Here is a 24954-nt window from a genome sequence, read left to right on the forward strand (position 1 = left end):
CTTTAGTCTGGCCTATGGTTTCAGTTTTCAGTCCATGGTCAGTTGACTTTGTTGCCTTGGGGCTTGTGGTGGCATGCTATAACACAGTGGGAACACATGTCAGAGGAGGTCTCTTCACCCAACAGCAGCCAGGAAGAAAAAAGGGAGGAGAGAAAAGGGCCAGAATCCAGTATCCCCTTCAAGGGTACACTCTCAATAACCTAACTTCCTTTCATTAGGCCCCATACCATAAAGGTGCCACCACCTCCCAATACTGCCACAAGGCTGGGGACCAAGTCTTCAACACATAGGTTTTTAGAGGACATTCAAGATCAATAGGCATTAAGGTTCAAAATAGAAAATGTCTAATATATTGATGGAAACAATATAAATTTCTCCAAAGGAAAATCTAATTCCCTTTGAAAATAAAATCTTGAACCTTGATGGTTTTATGACAAAACATCTCTTAACTGGTAAAACATGAAATAACATTCAATTTTTGGGATTCTAATGAAATTTACAAATGGATCAACAATATTATATTTTACAATAATTCAATGAAAACTGAAGCTACTTAGCAAAGGAGGAAATGAGATACACTTTGTCTTTTATTATAACAGGAACAATTTTGAGGGATGGTAAGTAAAGCCAGGTCTAGTTATAAGATTAGACCCTTTTTTTCCTACACATTTTTTAGGCCATTGACTCAATTTCTTCTTCAAAGATTAAAGTAATATATTCTGTATAGTTAAAGAGAACCAAAGAGCAAAATTCCATATTGCAATTATGCCATAAACAGAAAATACTAGGGAGCTGAGGGTGTGGCTCAGTGGTAGAGCGCTTGCCTTGCATGAACCGAGTTCAATCCTCAGCACTGCATATAATAAAATAAAAGTTCATCAACAACTAAATTTTTAAAAAATATATAATGTAAAGCAAATTATATCACAATGAAAAGTAGGTAAAACACCCAATATTTGTATTGACTTCAGAATCAGACACACAATGGTTTTAAAAATAATATTATAATTACAACTTTAAGTTAATTTATTTTAACAGTTATATTTTGCCTCTATTTGCATCAATAATTCGAATTAAACTTGTTATTAAGGGTAATTTAAGCCAATATGTTGCACTGTACCTTAAGAGTACAAGTTTTAAATAAATGTGTATTTTGATTACAAAATACCACAGTCAATTTAGTATTTTCAGGTTCTCCAGCAGAAAATGATTCCCCAAACTGAATTTAGCTTCAAAGCAACAGTTAAATACTTAATGAGAAAATATTGCATTATTTATAATTTTCAAGGGTGTATTTTAAATGCTATTGATTTCACATCCAAAGTTGTATAAGAAAAAATAATACTTCTGCCAAATATGGCCTTATTTAAAAATAGTGTAATTTTGTTAGTGGAACTGCAAATTAGTAAAATCATACTGGAAAGCAGTATGGCAATTCCTCTAGAACAAGAGATCCAACCACCTTAAGACCCAACTATCTTACTCCTTGGTATTTATCCCAAAGATCTAAAATCAGCATACTATAGTGACACAGCCACACCAATATATATAGCAGTGCAGATCACAATAGCCAGGTTATGGGACCAAACTAGGTGTCTATCAACTGATGAATGGATAAAAAGAAAATGTGGCATGTATACACAATGGAGTTTAACTCAGCCAAAAGAAGAAATTATGACATTTTCTGGCAAATGGATGGAACTGGAGCTTATCATTCTGAATAAAAAAACTTCAGTTTCCAGGAAGTTAATGGTAGAAAATATTCTATGCAGAAGCTAGACCAAAATAAGCGGAAAAAATGGGGGAATCTCATGAAAATAGAAGAGAGATCAGTGGAGTAGAGGAAGATTGAGAGGGAAAGGAGAAAAAGAGGGATGAGACAAGGGAGGACTTATGCAATTAACCTGACCAAACTTTCCTATGTACATAAATGACTATACTGTAATGTATTTCACATTTATATATTTCACATTTATGTCTATCCATAATGCACTAATTTTAAAAAAGCTATAAATAAATCAGAGAAATATCTATAGGGTAGAGGAAAGGAGGGAGATGGGAAGTACTGGGGACCAAATTGGAACAAATTATATTCTATGCTTATATAATTATACCAAAATGAGCCCCTATATTATGTGTAACTATAATGCATGAATAACGATTAAAATGATGTAATTGAATTTTTGAGGGGAAATATGTGTATTTTGAACATAATTGTTTTAGAAAAAATGGTAATGCACAGGATAAGGAGAATACACACAACTGTGAATATGATTTTCTAAATTTTTAGTTCTCATTTTTTAAATTTTTTGTAAATTCATTTTGGAGTATAGTGTGAGGCAGGGCCGTAATTTCTTTTTAAATTTTATTTAATTTTCAAGAGCCATTTTGTCAAGTAAACAATTTTTCCCTATGGGTATAGGATGTTTTATTTATCATATCATAAAATTTCATACTCCAGTATATATAATTTTGTATTCTACTTATTTATGTTCATTCATTATCAAAGCCTTCAATTGTTGACATTTGAATTCAACAATTGAATTTTACTCAATATTTTTACTTATTCCAGATATTTAATTTCCACCTTCATCCTGTATTATTTTTAATTTATTTATTTATGTTTTCAAATTTGTTATACATGACAGCAGAATGCATTTCAATTCATAGTATACATATGGAGCACAATTTTTTTTATTTCTCTGGTTGTATACAAAGTATAGTCACCATTCATATCTTAATACACATATCCAAAGTAATGATGTCCATTTCATTCCACCATCTTTCCTACTCCCATCTCCCCTCCCTTCCCCTCCCTCCCCTTTACCCTATCCAAAATTTCTGCATTCCTGCCATGCTTTCCCCCCCCCAATCCTCATTATGGATCAGCATCCACTTATTAGAGAAAACGTTCGGTGTTTGGTTTTTTGAGATTGGCTAACTTCAGTGAGTATTATCTTCTCAAACTCCATACCTTACCTGCAGATGCTATTATTTTATTCTTTTAATGCTAAGTAATTTCCATTGTGTATAAATGCCACATTTTCTTTATCCATTCACTTATTGGAGGGCGTCTAGGTTGATTCTACAGTTTAGCTATTGTGAATTCTGCTGCTGTAAACATTGATGTGGCTCTGTCCCTGAACTATGCTAGTTTTAAGTCCTTTGTGTGACAACTGAGGAGTGGGACTTTCTGGGTCAAATAGTGATTCCATTCCCAGATTTCCAAGGAATCTCCATACTGTTTTTCCAAATTGGCTGCACCAATTTGCAGTCCCACCAGCAATGTATGAGTATGCCTTTTTCCCCACATCCTCACCAACAATTATTGTTGCTTGTATTCTTTTTTTTTTAGAGTTCTATTCTTTCTTTCTTTATTTTTTTTGCAAGTTACTATTTTTTTAATTGGTTGTTCAAAACATTACAAAGCTCTTGACATATCATATTTCATACATTTGATTCAAGTGGGTTTTGAACTCCCAATTTTACCCCAAATACAGATTTCAGAATCACGTCAGTTACACATCTACATTTTTACATAATGCCCTATTAGTAACTGTTGTATTCTGCTACCTTTCCTATCCTCAACTATCCCCCCTCCCCTCCCCTCCAATCTTCTCTCTCTACCCCATCTACTGTAATTCATTTCTCTCCTTGTTTATTTTCCCATTCCCCTCACAACCTCTTATATGTAATTTTGTATAACAATGAGGGTCTCCCTCCATTACCATGCAATTTCCCTTTTCTCTCCCTTTCCCTCCCACCTCATGTATCTGTTTAATGTTAATCTTTTCTTCCTGCTCTTCCTCCCTGCTCTGTTCTTAGTTGCTCTCATTATATCAAAGAAGACATTTGGTATTTGTTTTTTAGGGATTGGCTAGCTTCACTAAGCATAATCTGCTCTAGTGCCATCCATTTCCCTGCAAATTCTATGATTTTGTCATTTTTTAGTGCTGCGTAATACTCCATGGTGTATAAATGCCACATTTTTTTTATCCATTCATCTATTGAAGGGCATCTGGGTTGGTTCCACAGTCTAGCAATTGTGAATTGTGCTGCTATGAACATCGATGTAGCAGTATCCCTGTAGTACGCTCTTTTAAGGTCTTCAGGGAATAGTCCAAGAAGGGCAATAGCTGGGTCAAATGGTGGTTCCATTCCCAGCTTTCCCAGGAATCTCCATACTGCTTTCCAGATTGGCCGCACCAGTTTGCAGTCCCACCAGCAATGTACAAGAGTACCCTTTTCCCCACATCCTCTCCAGCACTTGTTGTTGTTTGACTTCATAATGGCTGCCAATCTTACTGGAGTGAGATGGTATCTTAGGGTGGTTTTGATTTGCATTTCTCTGACTGCTAGAGATGGTGAGCATTTTTTCATGTACTTGTTGATTGATTGTATGTCCTCCTCTGAGAAGTGTCTGTTCAGGTCCTTGGCCCATTTGTTGATTGGGTTATTTGTTTTCTTATTGTTTAATTTTTTGAGTTCTTTGTATACTCTGGATATTAGGGCTCTATCTGAAGTGTGAGGAGTAAATTGCTTGTATTCTTAATAGCTGTCATTCTGACTGGAGTGACATGAAATCTTAGAGTAGTTTTGATTTAAATTTCTCTAATTGCTAGAGATGATAAACAATTTTTCATATATTTGTTGGCCATTTGTATTTCTTCTTTTGATAACTTCTTTGATCCATCACTTCATTTATATTTTAAAAATTTATGTTTGAACCCTTAGATTATTGAGTTAAAATAATTCCTTCTACAAATACATAGTCCTCATAGTATTATACTCTTAAAAACAGTGAACATAAGTCTTTAAATATAGTTTTGACATTCTGATTATTAAAGTAAGGCATTTACTTTTAAATCATATTATTTTTATTTTACTATTTATAAAGTTACATGTTTTCTCACTTTTGTGCACAGCATATTTATGCTTTTAATATTTTTAATTGTGTTTTCATCTGTTGTTGGGCATCTGGGCTGATTACATAATTTGACTATTGTGAATTGTGCTGCCATAAGCATCGGTATGGCTATATCACTACAGTATGATGATTTTAGTTCTTTTGGATAAATACTGAGGAGTGCTGGTAGCTGGGTCATATGGTGATTCCATTCCTAGTTTTTTGAGGAATCTCCATATTGCTTTCCAGACTGAATGTATAGTTTTGACATTCTGATTATTAAAGTAAGGCTTTTACTTTAAAATCATATTATTTTATTTTACTACTAATAAAGTTACATGTTTTCTCATTTTTGTGCACAGCGTATTTATGCTTTTAATATTTTTAATTGTTTTTTCATCTGTTTTTGGGCATCTGGGCTGTCCCACCAACAATTTGCAGTCCCGCCAACAATGTGTAAGTTTACCTTTTCTCTGTATCCTCATCAGCATGTATTATTTGTATTCTTGTTACTCTTGATGACTCATTCTCACTGGAGTCAGATGAAATCTGAATATAGCTTTGTAAAAATATTTTTTAGTTGTAGATGGACACAATATTTATTTTTATGTGGTGCTGAGGATCAAACGCATTGCCTCACATGTGCTTGACAAGCGCTCTACCACTGAGCCAGAACCCCAGCCCTCAATGTACTTTTAATTTTCATTTCTCTGATTGCAAGAGACATTGAACATTTTTCATATATTTGTTGGTCATTTATATTTCTTCTTTTGAGAAGTTCTTTGGTCCATTTATTAATTGGGATATTTGTGTTTTTGGTGCTAATATTTTTGAGTTCTTTATATACTCTAGGTATTAATCACTTGTCTGAGGAGTAACTAGCAAAGATTTTCTAGGCACAAAGATTGTCTGTAGATTCTCTCTTCATGCTCTTAATTGTTTCCTTGGCTGTGCAAAAGTTTTGTCGTTGGATGGTATCTTACTTATTGATTCTTGATTTTATTTCCTGCTATTTAGAGATCTTCTAAAGGAAATTTGTCTCTGGGCTGATATGTTGGGTGTTGATCCTAAATGTTCTTCTAGGGACTGCAGAGTTTCTGATCTAATTCCTTCCTGTCTTGGATCTGCTTTGATTTGACTTTGTACAAGATGAAGTCAGAATATAGTTTCTTTCTTCTACATATATATTTCCAGTTTTCCCAGCACCATTTGTTGAAGAGGCTATGTTTTCTGCAATGTATGTTTATGGTGCCTTTGTCTTGTATGAGATGACCACATTTATGCGGGTTTGTCTCTGTGTCTTCTGTTCCATTGTCTTCATGTCTGTTTTGATGCCAATACCATGCTGCTTCTGCTACTATAGCACTGTGGTATAATTTGAGGTCTGGTATTGTTATGCCTCCAGGAAGGAACTATTTAGTGAGCTTCTTTCTTTTCAGAACACTGGGCTTGGCGAATATCCAGGTATGGGTACTTTCACTCAATGTGTGTCCTCTGCTGATCCCAGTTCAGTATCACTTTAAGACAAGATATAAAATCATACTCAGTACAATCACTTCAGAAAAGAGTCACACACCATTAAACCTTAGAAAACAAAAGCAAAACAAAATGTTGATAATGTTCTTCGCAGTTCCTCTAAACCAGGTATAGAATTGTAATAATATTCTGGAATAGACTGAAAAATTAGTTATTGAATACAGAAAATTAGTATTAATTACATTTTATAGGAGTGGACAGAGGAAGAGAGAAATATTAGGCAAAAGTTTAAACAATTAAAAGATATAAAAGAATGATACAAACTAAGGTTTAAAAAAAGAAGTAAGAAATAAATTGGATGGGGGATGTTGAGGCCAGAGCAGGTAAAGTAAGAAGGAAAAGAGGAGTTAAGAGGAGCAAATATAAACCAGAGCTAGGAAAACAAAGATAGAATGAATGCCGTTAATACTTTAAAACATTAGAAGTAATAAAACAGGATGGGATGAGGGCAAAATATCAAATAGTAGGGGAATAACTATTGAAACAAAATGAAGAACAATATATGTATTATCAGAATTTTATAATAATCCATGCTTATTGAGTCTTCCTGTTTTGTTTTGTTTTTTATTTCATCAGGATTTGGGACCTTTAGAAGATGCCCATCACTTTTCAGCTTTGGATGCACCTAAAGTAGCTGGGGCGCGGGGGCTACTTTCTTAATTATTATGGATTTCTCACCAGCTGGTTCTTGTTCATCAGCCCAGATGCCTGAGGCTGCAAGCTCAGAGGGTGCTGTGTTGTGTTTGTTAGCTGTTTATGTTGCATATAGGAGCACAGGATGAAGGGATCAGGGCTACTGATCTGATTATTGTGAGATGCTATGCACACACTTTCTCCACAGGGTCTTTTTAAAGTATCATAGAGCCTGGTGGCTCTCTGTATCTGAGCTCTCATTGCCTGTGGTTATTAATCCCCATTCCACACCAGTGACTAGGATAGGGACCTTTGGCCTGCTTGCAGTGAAGTTCTTAGTGCCACAGTTGTGAAGTACAGGTGTCTATTCCTGTCTTAACTCAAGCTCCCACTAAGGCTGTGAGGAGCACTTGGTCAGGGCCAGCATTTCCTAAGAGTGATTAGCTCTTGTGTCAGCTCCACCCAACTCCCCTTTTCTGTGGTGAGGGAGAGGTGATTTCAGTAATTTTCAGCCAGAAGATATCCTTTTACAATTTCCTTGTACAAGGATTATTGAGACATTTCCTTTGAGAGGTCTTACCTCTGATTTTGTTGCTATCTGAAGGTGGGGAGAGGCTGTGATGATTTGATTTCTTCTAGGGAGGCTGCCTAGGTATGAACTCTACAAAATGGCTGCCATGTATAGGAAGGGCTTTGAGTTCAACCTTTGGGTTAAAGTGCTTGATCTCCTTCCCTGATTTCCCTGTTCCTGACTGTTTAAATTTGGTCTGCTTTTCTTTTCAGATGTTGTTAAGGAAGTAACAAAACTCTCCATGTTTCTTTATTACCTGTTCTTCCTGACCCCACCCTTGTTCAGGTTCAAAGTTAAGGAATTCTGCTCTTATTTTCTGCTCTAGTAACCAAATTTCAAGTCCCTCAGGTCTCAAACTGTCTAGTATTTCGTCTTCGATATTGACTTTGTCACTCACCTCTCTAGTTAGTTGTTATTTCACTACTTTACTTCTATGCTATGGAGATTTGGGAGTTGCTGCATGGTTTCTTCAAATTTTGTTTCCAACACATTCTATCTCCCTCTTCTCCAGTGATTCCAATTGTAAGTATGATATCTACCTGATATAATTTAACAGATCTCTGATAATCTTTTCATTTTATTAATTTCTCTCTATATTCCTTACTTTGGAAAATTTTAATATATCTTCAAGTACCCTTACTATTTTTCATTTCCAATTGGTTCTTAAATTGATCCAGTTATTTTTATATTTTTATAAAATATGTATTATAACATATAAAATTTCCAGTTATAGAATTTTCATTTTTTGTCTATAATTTTTATGCTTAGATTTTCTACCATTTAATTTATTTCAAGTATGGTTTGATTTACTTAATTTAGGATAATGACAATAATTACTTTAAAAATCCTGCCTGCTAGTTCTAACATCTGTTCTATCCTAGGTTCAGATTTTGCTGGTTTTCTCTTAAGTGTTAGAGTCTGTAAACAAGTCAAAATAACACCTGGCATTTTGCCAGGGGAATGTTAGAGTTCATAAACAAGTCTGGATGGTGCCTGGCAAAATGCCAGAGGGAGTGGTTTGAGAAGTAACAAAAGCGAGCCATTAAGTGTGGAGATTCCTTATTGGTTGACTGATGTATCTAGTTTATGCTAATTAGATAAGCTGTGTGGAATGTATAAATACTGCTCCTGTCCTGCAATAAACGGCTTCCACTCTTGCTGTATCAACGTACACAAGTTATTCGTCACCCCCCCAGTTATTTTGCTGCAGCCGGACTGCGGCACTTAAGGTATTCCATTGGTTCTTCATATTTTAGATAATTTTAGAAGTATTTTGGGAATTATATATGTTAATTTGTGGATATTATAATTCTGGTGTTTTTTTCCCCTAATAACTCAGCCAGCACCCCCACATTCCTATGCTGGCAGATATCTTGACTGGATATTAGCTATAAACTGTGTTCTTTGGGCAGTGTCTCTATGTCAATTCAGTCTTTATCTTTTTAATTTTTTCAGTTTTCAATTTTGTTCTGCACATGTATATTTCAGAGATCAGAGAGAGGGTGATATGCAGAATTTTGAGATCCCTCTTTCAGGATTCTGTGTTTCTTTCAACAGTTAGGTTTCCTTAAATTCAATTCAGTGGGATTTTTGGCCATAAAAATTCTGTTCCTCCACTGGTGACCTCTGTTTCATATACAGTTTTATTCTTAACTTTGTCCTACACAAAACATCAGAATGATGGCAACTTACCATGTACATCTTTTCTTCTATCCTTTGTGTGTGCATATCCCTGATTTTGTTCTTATTCCAATGCTTCAGATTGTTACTTTTATAATTTTTCCACTTTTGTAGTTATTGTCTGTGGTGTAATCACCCAGTAATATCTCACTCCAGCATTGCTGGAAGCAGAAGTCAATAAATTTCTATCTGATTTAAAATTTTGTATCTGTATTCACAAGAAATACTGGTGTGCATTTTGTTCTTCTAAACCATCTTTTTCAGAATTAGATATCAATATTATTCTAGCTTTATAAAATCAAGAAAGATTTCTGTCTTTTTTCCAATCTCTGGAATTATCTGTGACTTAAAATTTGGTAGCATTTCTATCTTCACCTGCTTTCTTTTCATATTCCTTCATGCTACTGGGTTGTTCAAATGTCTAATTTTTCCTTGAAATAACTTTTCTAATGGCTTTCCCATGAAGAATTTTGTATTTCCTCAAGACTTTCAACTTCATATTATGTAAAATTCCCCCCCTCCCAATTCTGAGTTTTGTATATCTCTGTATCCTATAATTTGATTAATTCAGAAAGAGTACTGGTTATTCAACAATGGAGTGAAAAACTAAATAACTGTTTAAATTAAAATTTTAGGGTTTCCCTTTCACAACAGGTATCTATATGAGGCACTCACTGGTACTCAACTTGAGCATTGATGTATAACTTAATATAAGTTGTCCATTTATAATTTCTGGTGCTAGATATTTTAGTATCTAAATAATTATGGGCTAGACAGCTAAAATATTTAAAGCAGTTATTTTATTGCATGACACATAACAAATATTCAGTTAATGATATTAGGACTATAACCACAACAATGTTAAGACTTTCAACAACCCTAAAATTTTAGAAAAAATGTCACAAGACTTATAAATGTTACTGGATTATTTAATAGACGACTCACTTTAATTTTGAAGCTCAGTTGCTTTAAGCCATTTTCCTGTTCTGTTGTTGTTACAAAGTTGTTTTATTATACTTCATCATTATGACTTCTGTTTTCATTTCTTATAGGTTAGATTCTATGTTGGGAAAAGAAGAAAGTGACAAATTCCTGGATTAAGGATTTCACAGGCTATAGAAGGTAAAACTATTCACAAAAGAAAGAACTGTGGAGTCCTGAAGAAAGTAGTATGCAGTTTCGAGAAGGAAGAGAACTAGAATCAAGGATGAACATTTGATTTGGTATTTAAAGGTTACTCAGAATTTAGACAATCAAAGAATTAACAATATTATTTCATAGAGAGTAAACATTAGCAATACAATATTGGTAGGCAGAGAACATGCCTAAAATAATGAGTTTTATTAATCTATTTTGTTAGATACATAAATTGAAACAAGGAGAAAGAAGGCTTAGAATATATATTGAAATAAAAGCCTGACATACCTTGGATAACAGATGAATGAGCTTTGGCTTCATTTAAAAGCAAATGGGGAGACAGTTGTAGGTTTTGACCAAGGAAATGATGTGATCATGACCATTACCATTTTTTATTGTATCAGTGTTACATTTTGTATTGATTTATAACATTGCATTGATTTGTAATATTGCAAATACTTCCCCCAAACTTTCCAACATTTGTTCAGCCTTATTTATTTTCCACCTTTCATTCATTTCTTTCCTAGTGAAAATATAAGAGAATTCAGTTGTTTATCTGTTTAAAATAATAAGTCCCCTAATATTTATTATTTTAAAGTATTTATTTTACCAATTATAAATTATATGGGCAAATGTTAATATAAAAATAGAATTTCAAGCAAAACTTAATTAGAACTACAAATTAATTTGGGGAAACTAATATTTTAAATATTTTAAGCAAATGAATGCTTTTTACTGAGAATATTGAAGTAATACCCTATATAAGTTACCTAAAACCTGTTTCTCATTTCAGTACAACTTCTATACTGTCTCCAGTACCACTTTCAAAAGCTTCCTAAAGCCTTCTGACTTCCTGTGACATTCCTTTTCTCATTCCCTCTACTTTTCACACTTTGCCTTTACTTTTAATGTGTTAATTTGCAATTAAATTTTAGTGTCTCTTACCTTCACTGAATTATGAACTCTTCAGAATCTAGGAATGGTGATTAAATAATTTTATCTCTTGAGTTTAGCAGAGCAGCTGACACGTAACAGGAAAAGAGTAAAATTTGAGAGGTGAAAATGAAATAAATCATCAAATTTATGCTCCCACTTTACAGATGAGGAGACTGAACATAGAAGTTGGGCAGGGTCTCGCCTAGGATTCAAATGGCACAGGATCCTTCTTCTTCCCTGCCTTTGGGAAAAGAGTAGAGTCACATACTAGTGACCCAGTACATGAGGATTACTACAGGTAGAGGAGAGATTGAGCAAGGTTTTGGGCCTTGCCCTGCTGCTTCTATCTATCCCAGTAACTTCCAAAGAAGACCATAAGATAGTGAGAGATTTCCAAGGTTCTAGTGTCAATTCCCAACAATGAGCAAGGAGTTATAGTATCAATTTTTAAACAATTCAAGTTAGTTAATATTTGCAAAGGTCATAGAATAGTGCCTGGTACATAATACACTCTATGAATTTGTTTTAAAAACCTACATAAATTTACACATTTTCTAAAACAAACAATAACAATAAAGCACACAATGAGAACTAATCCAAGTCAATAACATTGATTTATGTACTCAGCATGATTCAATAATCTATTAGTGATTTTGGATCTGGTCATGCTATTTTGGAATACGTTTCCACTTTTTACCTTTTCTCTTTGGTTGCTCAAGAGGGCTAGCAAGGAAAGGAAATTCAAGAGAGCAGTGTGAATTTCTTCTTCTTTTTCTTTTTTGTTAGCAAGGATTGAACCCAGGGGTGGTTAACCAATGAGGCATACCTCCTGCCCTTTTCTGTATTTTATTTAGAGACAGGATTTCACTGAGTTGCTTAGGGCCTCACTAAATTGCTGAGACTGGCTTTTAACTTGAGATCCTCGTGCCTCAGTCTCCTAAGATGCTGAGATTACAGGCATGTTTCACTGTGCCCAGAGTGAACTTATTCTTAATAGTAATTGTTTATTCACGGATTGACTAAGTTCCCTGGAATTCAATTTGCCCATTAGAAATTACGTGTTGGGCAAATTGTACAATTACTAAAAATGTTTCTTTGTGTTTGTAAATATCATAGAATCCACTAAATATTGGGAATTTCTCTTATTTTCCATGAATCTAGAGGCAGAGCAAAATCTCTCTCTTGGGTACATGTTTTAAGTATTTGAACCCCTCACATTAGTCCAGATACACTTACAGTTTGAAGGATCAATTTTAGTTTACAAAGCATTTTTCAAATATATTGAATTACCTATGTAAATGCTGTGACACAGGGCAGATGTTATTGTACATGTTTTGAATGTAAAACCCATAGAACTCAGAGATTAAGTGGCTTTCTTGAGATAATAGAATTATATAGCACATGCAGACATAACTTCAATTAATGTGCTATCTACTTTGATAATTGGACTTAGTTTTGGAAATTTTCTTATTTAACTCCCTGGGCCTTTGTTTCTCTGCAATGAAGTATTTTAGCTCTGGATAAAAGAAAGGAAACTAGAACCATATAAACATATAAACCATCATAAACATTTTTCCCTGAAATTTGATGGTGAAAAACATCAATTTGGGGAGATTATTTAAGGCCAGAACTACCAAAGAAAACCATGAGAATGATAAGAGATAAGAAAACATTCCATAAATAAATCAAAGTAGTGAGTTAGAGTCAGGAGTAGAAGGAGACCAAAGTTTGGTTAATTTGGGCTCAATTCTTTTTTAATATTTTTTAGATGTTGATGGACCTTTATTTTATTCATTTATTTATATGCGGTGCTGAGAATCAAATCCAGTGCCTCACGCATGCCAGGTAAGCACTCTACCAGTGACCATAACTGCATTTCTCTTTTTTATATCCACCCCAATTATTTTTTTTTAAATTTTAATTAGGTATATATGACAGCAGAGTGCATGTTGATTCATTGTATACAATTGTAGCACAACTTTACATTTCTATGGTTGTATACAATGTAGTGTCACACCATATGTGTAGTCATACATGTACCTAGGGTAATGATGTCCATCTCATTCCACCATAGTTCCTACTCCCATGCCCCCTCCCCACTCCTCCTTCCCCTTTGCCCCATCAAAGTTCTTCCATTTTTCCTATGCCCCCTCCATTATGGATCAGCATCCACTTATCAGAGAAAACTTTTGGCCTTTGCAGAAATAAACCATTTCTAAGTTGTAAATTACATGCTGTTCTGAATAGCCTGATGAGATTTTATGTCAAGGTGCTCCATACCACCTTAGATGTGAATTTTCCTTTGTCATCTGTATCCCTGCTGTATATGATATCCACCCATTGGTCACTTAGTAGTCATCTCTGTTATCAAGGTGATTGCCTTGGTGTTCCATGCTTGCATTCAAGTGGCCCTTAGCAGTAGCCTACTACTAGGTCACAATGCCTATATCATTCATCTCACTTCATTTCATCACATAGGCATTGTATCATCACACATCATCACAAGAAAAGCAAATATAGTACATTAATATATTTTTGAGAGCAAGACCATGTTTAAACTACTTTTATTACAGTATATTTTTAGAATTGGTCTATTTTATTATTGTTGTTATCTAATACTTTGTTCAATTTATAAATTAAACTAACATAGTTACTTATGCATAAGGAAAACATCGTAAATGTTGGGTTTGGTACCATCTTTACTTAAAAGGGGTTTTGGAACATACATGCTACTGAAAAAGCCCACTATACAGGGCTCCAAATAGCAAGTGTATTTCTAGAATTTATTTTTAGCTCAAGATGAGATAATCATAAGTGAAAACATTGTCTCTGAATCAAAATATTTCACTAATTTAGCAATTACTTATTGAATACATACTATTCCAGGCACAGCTATTGATGCAGGAAATACAGCACTTACCATGATTAAAATCCCCATCCTTAGAAGACACACACTCACATGACCACTACTCTAAATGAGAAGAGCATTTAGGATGATGTCCATAATAAGCTTGAGCTCCCATGTAGTGTTTCAGGTCTTCAAACCTTATCATTATCTTGTTTTATTTGCTTATTTAGTTGAGAAATTATAATAATTTCCTTGGTGTGAAGTTTAGAGATTTTTCCTGGCTAATCTCTTTTTCTCAAGATTGGTTCACCCTAAGGGCTAGTAAAACATGTAGTAGTCTGCCCAGCCTCCACACTAGCTTCTGGTCCTTCTTATAGCTCCCAGCTTTGAGTCAGCCTTAGTTCCTAATCATTGTTCTTGGTAGAGGAGCTCATGAACATCAGTGCACAGCTGTCTTTTCTCAACAGTAATTCTCACCAACTTAAGGATGTCACTCCTGCTGTTATAGCATTTTTTTCTGATACATAAGTGTTGCCATTTCTAGTGGAACCTATTCATCATGCCCACTTTGGGGCCTTCAAACTTAATGTCCCTTCTGATTGGTATGTTCTTCCCCTATTATTTGCACATAGCATAGTGGTAAACACACCAGGCTTTGGAATCATAATACCTTAATTTGAATGCTATCTTTACCTCCTAATTTCAAGTTACTTAATTTCTTGTTGCCTCAGCTTCCTCATATGCAAAATTTCCATAATGATGATAATATGTAGGTATGCTATGAGTTTATGTAGGTTAATGCATATAAGATATACATGATACTAGTGAGTGCTCAAAAAATTTTGCTATGATTTTCTCAGCTATCTCCATAATTGTCAAACTGTCTTTAAATAGACATCCAACCACTTTTTTATTTTATTTATTTTTAATGTTCTTTTTAATTATATATATCAGTAGAATATATTTTGACATATCATACATCCGTGGAATATAACTTCCCATTCTTGTGGTTGTACACGACATCCAGCCATTTTAAAACACATTATCTTGCATATTTCCAGAGTCTTTTAATATTTATTTTTTAGTTTTAGTTGGACACAATACCTTTATTTTATTTATTTATTTTTATGTTGTGCTAAGGATCAAACCCAGGGCCTCACATGTGTTAGGTGAGCACTCTACCGCTGAGCCACAAGCCCAGCCCTATTTCAGAATATTGTTTAGCACATTCTGTAATCAACTAGTTTATTGACTGTATCTTTACATTCACACATGCTCCACAACATATACCTACCAAATAGCTGCATAAATCTTAGTATTGTGCCTACTTTTGTATTTCCAATGTCTAGTACAGTGCCTGGCATATAGTAGGTGTTGGTTAGCCATTAAGAGTTGTTAAATGAATAAAAGGTAATTTGGAAAGATAGTGAACACTTTAATGATGGTAACAGTGATAAACAGCCCCATCGATATAGCTTTTTTAATAAGCTTGTTACTTCATTTCTGTGGGTGGTTTATATTTACCTACTTTACAAAAGAATTTGGCCTTACAAGGAAATAGTCAGATAAAGTTAAAACAAGGGAGAAACAAACAAACAGAACTAAGGTACTTTATATTGTTGAAGACCACGTTTGGTTGTTAATGCAGAAAGAAGGGCAACACTTGGTTAGCTGTGTGCTAGGTGTTATACTAGGATCTATGCATTTGTTTATGCCATGCAATTGTTATAATAACTCTTGATTCTTATCTCTACTACACAGTGAGGATACTGAAACTTTGGCAAAGATATCACATATTTTAACACTGACAGCAGTTAATATTAACAATGCCAATCTGTTACAGAAGGTGAACTTTCTTCAGTTTCAACAAAAGTAATCAGTAATATGAATGTTCACATATAGAAGATAGTGAACAACACATCAGATAGTGTTTTCCATCATAGCTTTAAAGAACATTCTGAGATGTTCTTTAAATGATTGTTTCTGATATATTGGTCTTTAATTTAAATAAATAAAATAATGAAAATGCTTTTAAAGAGAAATAAAATATTGTAGTCAAGACACAGAGATGCTGATTACTTGATTTCACATAAGAACGAAGCTTATTGAATTGCAACGAATGATGAATTTGCTGGTTTTTTTGGATTGATTCCCTCAATTATCAGTCATCTCATCATTCTTTTATACAGAAATACAAAACTCACTATAAAACATTTGGAAATATTAAAAAATTTGAAAAAAAAAACCACAAGTCACTCCTGCTTCCTATAACTAATGGCTCTGAACATTTGGTATTTCTTTCCAGACCTTTCCTTTTCTAATTGCATTTCTTTGTATTTGTATGTCTATATGTTTATACACAGTAAAAGATGGCAATCAGGATTTCTACTTATAACAACATGGGAAACTAGATACCCTGAACTAGCCTTCTTTGTAAAAACAAGTAAAAGTAGTTGATCAAATATTTTTAAACATTATAAATTCCATGACTGAATTCACTAAGAAATTAAAGAATTAAGGCAGTGAAATTGGGAGCTCTGACAGACAAATGAGCACTGAAACTAATTTTGCCTAAGAGCATCTGTCAAAATTCGTGATTTGAGTTTCCCTTTGATGGCTACTTGGGGCATGGGTGGAGTGACCATAAATCCTGGTTTGTCTGGTGTAGTCCTCCTTTAGTCATATTGTTGTTGCATAATTACTAATGGCACTCTTTTTCACTCCTAAAAGTATCTTAGTTTGGCCAATATTTTATTTCTTTACCCTGAATATTGACAACCTCATAGGAGACACATAGACACATTCAAAAATCCTAAAATGTAGAAGAAGAAAAGACACAAAAGTGTCCATAAAATGTGATTACAAACATGGGAGTAAGAGACCCACAACTCTAAGCACACATAATTCAGAGACCATGTTTAAAATTCATGTCATGTCATGATTAAAAGTTTAGTTCTGAATAAAATTGAGTAGTGTTATATTGCTCACTCAATTCTGAGTGGTTAATGACAGAGCAGCTATTCACAAATTTGGAACTAGTTTTTTTTTTAAAGTGATTTAGTTTTAGTATTAGAAGTTTGAGAACACCAGGGTGTATTTATAAAAAGACTTCTCTTAAAAATAATTTGGTGGGGAAATATTAATGCTTAAATTAATTAAGAAAATGTGTGTGGATATGTGTGTGTTTTAATGTGTGCATATATGTATATGTGTATGAATAATACCTAAATCTTCAACGATGCTAGCTAGAAATAGTAATTATTACAATATAATACATGGCAGGTACTCCATCTATCGTGATGTTTAGAACCACCATAAACATTCATTTTTGTTTTCTCCATTTTCAACAGGAATAGTTTTCAAAAGGTTTGTAAGTAGATAGGGAAATATAAAATATAGACATGTGGCAGTAACCAAGGGAAAGTAGATGACAGTTCCTGTTCATGCTGGGCTTTTGTTGTTGTTGATGTTGTTGTTTCTTCTGCTGTGAGAGAGTCCAAAGGAAACGTAGAAATTTACATTTTGAAAGAATTTATCTTTGTGTTACTTCCTTGAGGATTTTTATAAAAGGTATAGTATTATAACTATAAAACAGTTTCCTTAAAAAATCAGGTGAGAAAAGAGGAACTTGGAAGATTTCAAGCCAACTATAGAAGCACTAACAATTTTAGTACAAGCAAATATTTTATGTCCATTTTAAGTCAAAATAAACAGCATAGAACTAACTGTAAACAACAAGATTGCCATCATTAAAACTCTAAAATTTATGTCTTGATTAGGGTAACAATATATCTACAAAATAAATATAATTGACAAATCTAAATATTATTAAAACTGCAGCACCTGTTTTTTTTTTAAAGAAGAATGTCAATTATTTTAGGTCCATTTTGAAATACTATAAAAATATTACATTGTAACTTAGCAAAAGATATAATATAGACATCTACTATGAGATATTGTACTTGTATGAGGATTTATTCTATAATTTCAATCTAAGAATAAATAAAACTAGTTCTTTATCCTGATTTTTAAATTTAACATTTTCATTAATTTTTCTTTACAAGTATTATTTGTAATGGCTATATTATATCCCATATGCTTAATTTGTCCCCCATTTATTCGTAATGGCTGTATTATATCCCATATGCTTAATTTGTCTCCCATGTTAGTTTTATGATTAATATTATAGTAAACAACCTTATACCCAAGTCTTTGAACACAAATGGTAATGATTTCTTTAAGTGTTTTGGGGTGCAACATAGAATTTGTATTTAATAGTATATAGCTAGGACCCAGAAATCCCAAATCTTTCCTTGTATTTGCTCATCTTCTCCATGGGGTAAGCAAGGGTAGCATATATAGAGGGAACATGTATATATATATATATTATACACATACACACATGCACACACACTATATATATATATAGAGAGAGAGGGGGGGATATTAAGATACTATTTCAGGTTCATTCTGATCAACCTGAGTTTGAGCCTGTGGCTCTAATTCAAAGCCTAGGCAGAGCTTCTCTCACCTAAGTCCAAATAAAAATGTTCTCAATAACCAGACACTCAGTCTGAATTGATGTGCACATCAAAAGTTCTGCAATGAGAGTAAGTGAGAAAAGATTACAAAATGGCCAGATGGCCTTCTTCCTAGTCCAGCTGCTTGGGTACAGAAAGCCAAAGAGCAAGAGAGGGAGAATGAGAGCAAAAGTGAAAGAGAGACATAAATATGGGAGTAACCTTATTTAACACAGTTACCCTGCCTGTGCATAAATTTAGCCTGATAAACATTCTGTAATATACTTATATTTTCTGCTTTAGGGGGAAGAGGGAGGAAGGGGTGGTGACAGAGTATAGTCTTCCTTACAATAGCAGAGACACATGGACACTTGCTGTTTCCAGATTGTTCTTCAAAGAGGTTCTACTAATTTATAGAAATATATGGCAGTCAGCAGAGTACCTAACTCATTTCATCACAATCAGCTGTGAGTATTGTAATTTTTAAAACAGTTTAATTGATAAAATGTATTTTGTTTTATTTGCATTTTTAATAGTATTGGAGATGAACATTGTTTTCATATATCTATGTCAGTTTTTTAAAAAATTTTTGTTTTAAATTGATTATAGAGTCACAGGAAGTTGAAATAAATGTAGAAAAATATCCCAAGTACGCATCACCCAGCTTCTCCCAATGACTATATACAGTTATAGCATAATATCAATATTAGGAAATTGATATTTGTACAATACACAGGCCTTCTTCAGACTTTACTAGTTTTACCTGTACTCATTTGCCTGTATATATATTTGTGTGTACATAGTTCTATCTATGTAATGTCATCACATATTTAGCTTTGTATAACTCTCTCCACAGTAAACTGTATCATCATCACGAGATTCCTTTGTTTTATCCATTTATAACCACACTATTGCCTACACCCATTCCTAACCCCTAACAACCATGAATCTACTCATAATTTTTATGCTTTTGTCAATTTTAGAACATCATATAAATGAAATCACATAGCTTTTAACCTTTTAACATTGATTTGCTTCAGTCAGCATGTTCCTTTTAAGGTCTGACTGTTTTTGTATGCATCAATAATTTGTTTATTATTGAATAGTATTATATGGCATGGATATGCCAAGGTTTGTCTAACTGTTCACCTATAAAATATTTTCAGTGTTTCTGAGTTTCAGTTATTACAAATAAAGGTGTTATGAACATTCTTGTACACATATTGATATGTGTATTGTTTTTGATATTTCTATGGTAAATGCCCAAGAGTGCAATTGCTAGGTCATATGATCATATCCTATTGAGTTTTGTGAGAAAGTGTCAAACTGCTTCCAGAGTGATGGAAGATATTTTGCACTCCTACCAGTAATACATGAATGATCCAGTATCACTGCATCAACTCCAGTATTTGGGGTTGTCATTATTCTTTATCTTAGCCATTCTGATAGGTATGATTAGGTTCATTTATTTTTATTGTGTGAATTTCCCTCCATTATGTGACTGTTCTTCTATTGGAGCATGAGTATTTTCTTTCTTAATTTATTAAGAACATTTTCTATACTAAGTATGTTAAGACATTATTACCTGTTTTGTAAGGTTTTTTTAAACCACTTTTTATCTTCCTTAAAACATTTTTGTCTTTCAAGAACATTAAATGTTTAATTAAATTTATCTTTTTATTTGATAATTATTTCATTACTTTTATGTATAAAAAGTTGTTCTCTACCAAGAGATTAAATAATTATTCATCTGCATATTCATTTTTAAGTTTTGCTTTTCTTTGTTCCATCTGGAATATATTTTGGTGTACAATTTAAATATATATCTTAAGACATTGTCACGTAGATATTCATGTCAAAATTAATTGAATAGTCCCTCCATTTTTTCCTTATTGGATTATGATGCTTTCTTTATCACCCACTCCATTTTTATTTAGACTTGATTCTGTTTCTGTGAAATCTATGCAGTTCTATCAATCTGTCAATTTTTGTGCCAGTATCATTTAGCTGGGATTTTGGCAAGAACTAGATTGCAGTCAAATCAAGACTGAGCTCCTGGAGTTTGGATATTCTACATAAATCAAGGAAATATGACCATATGTTTTAGTGACCAGATGTTGGTATGAAAAAGATATGATTCTATTATGAAAATGCAAAGTCCTGATTTATGTCTTACTATGTCAGAATCTTTGGTTTTACTTCTAAAAAAGCTCTGTTCCTGGGATTGTAACACCTTAATTTGGATATGCAGGGTGCTTGCCAGTAACCCACAATTATTTTTTTTATTTTCTAAATATTTATTTTTTAGTTGTAGTTGGACACAATACCTTTATTTTATTTATTTATTTTTATGTGGTGCTGAGGATCAAACCCAGGGTCTTGTACATGCTAGGCAAGCCTCTACTGCTGAGCCACAAGCCCAGCCCAGTAACCCACAATTCTTAGACTAACTCAAAATAGCCTCTTGGAACAACTGTGGATATCCAGTAATTCCTCTTTACAGATCTGTATCTCTATCATTTACCCTAATTTATACTTTCCCAGCGTCATAACATTTGTATATGAGTCTTTTAAGGAAGTTGGCAATGTGAATGGAATGCATTCAAGTCAGTGCATTGTAAGAAATTTAATCTGTTTTAAGCTTCTGGAATTTCAGTCTAGAAAGGCTTTAAGATCTCTCACTAATCAATATTTGAAGTAATAATTCACTCAAGGACAGATAAAAGTACTTCAGTTCCCTGTGGTGGTACGGTAAGGTTTCAAAGATTCTCCAATAGATTTTTAATTATTATGTAGAACCTTTATTATTTTACTTATTTTCTTTCTTTTCAGAAAGACACTCTAATTTTGTCACTCAAAAAATAAATCTTTGGGGCTGGAGCTGAAGCTCAGTGGTAAAGCACTTGATTTATATAGAATATCCAAACTCCAGGAGCCCAGTCTTGATTTGACTCATACATGTGGGGCACTGGGTTCAATCTTCAGCACCACATAAAAATAAAGATACTGTGTGTTCATCTACAACTAAAACAATATTTTAAAAAATAAAATAAATTTTGGCCTAAGTACCAGTTTAAATTTTATTTCACAATTTTCTGTATATTTGCTCCCAAATAATATATAACCTGATTCAAAATGGTTAAATAACAAAGATGATGTATAGATTCAAGTAAATGAGAAATCCAAAGTTACTATGGGATTTATTATGATCTGATTCAATGACCAAATAGGATCATCAAGGACCTGTTTTATTTCTGTCTTTCCTTATTGTTGTCCATAGTTTTATCTTCATCTGAAGGCCAGTTACTCTCCTGGGGTCACAGATGGTTGTAAACAATTCCCTAGAAACACTTTTCTTTGTTCTGGAGAGCATGTAAATGTGTCTCGCCATTTCCAGTGATGATAATGTGTTCAAGTGTTTGGAAAATGCCAATTGGCTTCAGCTATTCCAAGTTCACCTCCAGGTTTGGGAGTAAGGTTAATTCCACGCAGTTTAGGATTCTGTTGTTATTGAAGAAGAAAACAGGGATGCTGATCAGCAAATCAAAGATGTCTACTAAACCAATTATTCTGAACTTTAGATACAGATTCTTAAAAAGTCTTGGGAGGTTGGCTGGTATTCATATAGCTGAGTGTTCTAGTTGAGCTTTATAGAGACCCTGCATAATCTTAGATCTCATTCAACAACAAATACATATTTAGTGACTACTAGATACCAATCTATTGCCTGTCATTTCACCTATATTGGGAAGAACAAAAAAGGGATGTTTTTAACCAAAGAATACTGTTTATTGGGATAAAAATCTTCAAAACCTATGAAAACTCCACTCTGTATAGATGAATACTTTGTTGAGTAGCTCAGCACTTGACCAATACAAAAACAGCTGGGTTGTTCTGGCTATCATTTCCCTTGAACCCCAGTTATTTTTTAATGGGTATACTTCAGTTTCACTGTCCATGATTTCAGTCTTCCCCATATTCTGGTGTACACTGGTCTTGGTTTAGTGTGATGGAGATATAGATAAAATGTTCAGAAGTAGAGTTACTTCATGTTGGCAGGTGTGCAGGCAGAATAGATTTCAGGTATATGTGGGAAACTTCTGATGTCACTGTCCATGAGGTGGCATGGGTACATGATTCATGAGCTTCCCTGTTTTGCACACCAAGACTATAAACATAGGATTCGAACATTGTTTTAAGCAAGAGAATTGTCTTGTAAATGGTGACAGCAAGTCAAATGAATGTCATTCTGGTAGAATAAAATAACATGAGGAATCTAGTATCAGTTTGGTTTTTGGTTTTGAACCAAGGCCTACAGTGGTAATGGAGAAATCTAGAAGAAACAAGAAGGTCTTCAGATTTTTTTAAATTCATTTTGTGATTTATGCCTGTATCTTAGAGCAAAAATTACTGTAACTGAGTTATTATTTCTTATCTAGGGAAGTAGCCTGTGATAGGCCACAAATAAATAGCATATTATAATTGGCAGAGTAATTTCATACCATACTTTTATCTTATTTGATCCTTACCAGAGTCTTATGAGTTAAGTAGGAATATGTGATAATTCTGTTTTACAAAGGCAGAATCTGTGTTTCAGAAAATATGTTATCCAACATCCTTAAATAAGCAGACAGTGAACCAGGAACTTGAACCCTAGTCATCTTATTCCAAACCCCATGCTCCTTCCACCATAGAAACTATCCCTGAACTTTTTACAAGGAGACATGGAATAAATAAGAGATTAAGATCAATAGTGGGCTATTATCCTTACTATTTCCCCAATCAGCTTTTGGAAGATTCTCCACAGGAGGAGGGAATACAGGATAAGCAGTGGTCTCATTCTATTAAATGTGTTTTCAGCAAAGGAAGATAAGATTATAGCATGCTTTTACAAGGGTATTCAATGGATATATGAAAAAAATTAAACATGAGTTTATAGAGCTATTATATTGCCATTCCTTTCAGTTTAGGAAAAGTGTCTTTATTGTGCATGTTGTCTATTCTCAGTAGACACATTTTTATGCTAGATCAAACCACTATCATATCTCAATTGGTTCCCTTCAACTAATCTATTTTCAAAGTTTTACTTATGAATACATACCTACACTTCAGTCAAAATATTCTTCCTAAAATTAAATTGGAACTTTTTTACCTCTTAAAATACTCCAGGGGTTCTGTATTATCTTTGAGATGGAGAACAAACCTCTGTAGCATAGAATATAAAGCCCATTCTAATCTTACTAATTTTTCTAGCCTTGAGACATGGTACTTTCTCATGTGCACCATATACTCCAAGCATTCTGAATTACATTTGTTCTGCCATTTTCATACTTTGTGATCTCACAAGTGATGATTTACATGGTGTCACCTATGCCAGGAATATGGTTTTCTTTCTTTCTTTCTTTCTTTCTTTCTTTCTTTCTTTCTTTCTTTCTTTCTTTCTTTCTTTCTTTCTTTCTTTCTCTTTCTTTTTCTTTTTCTTTTTCTGCTGTTCTCATCCCATGGCAAGCTTCAATATTCAGGTTAAGCATTACTTCTCCAGAAAAACTCCTCTCTCATTCCATTCCTTGGCCATAATCCCACAATCCAGCCCCAATTCCTTGGAAGGCAGAATTAGTACTTGCTTCTTCAGATTACAATCGCTATTTCATGTGTATTTTGTTATAACATTTATCAGTTTGCTGACTTTTCTTTTCCCAATGGTTATCTCAACTAATCTGTGAACACTTCAGTGTCAGATATACTAGCTGCTTCAGCAGAATACCCTTCACATAATAGATGTTTAGTATAGTTGCTGAGTGAATTAATGCTTAAATGAATAGATGTTTACTAGATTGCCATACTAAAGTCCATATGTGATCAATAACTTATGTTTTGCAGGTATTATAAGAAATGTATGCTTATGCACAGGCATTGTGTCATACCTGGAATTTCATGTTGTTACCGTTTATATATGGTGTTCCCCAAAAGCTCATGTGTGAGACAATTCAAGAAGGTTTGAAGGAGAGATGATTAGGTTATAGCTTTAACTCAATCAGTTAATTAATCCCTGAGTGGTGACTGGAGGCAAGTGAGTGTGGCTGGAGGAACTATTCATTGGGGGCATGGCTATGGGGTATATATTTGTATCTAGAGAGCGAAATCAATCAATCAATCTCTCTCTCTCTCTCTCTCTCTCTCTCTCTCT

This window comes from Marmota marmota, unplaced genomic scaffold, assembly GCF_001458135.2.
Source record: "Marmota marmota marmota unplaced genomic scaffold, marMar, whole genome shotgun sequence".
Taxonomy (NCBI): domain Eukaryota; kingdom Metazoa; phylum Chordata; class Mammalia; order Rodentia; family Sciuridae; genus Marmota; species Marmota marmota.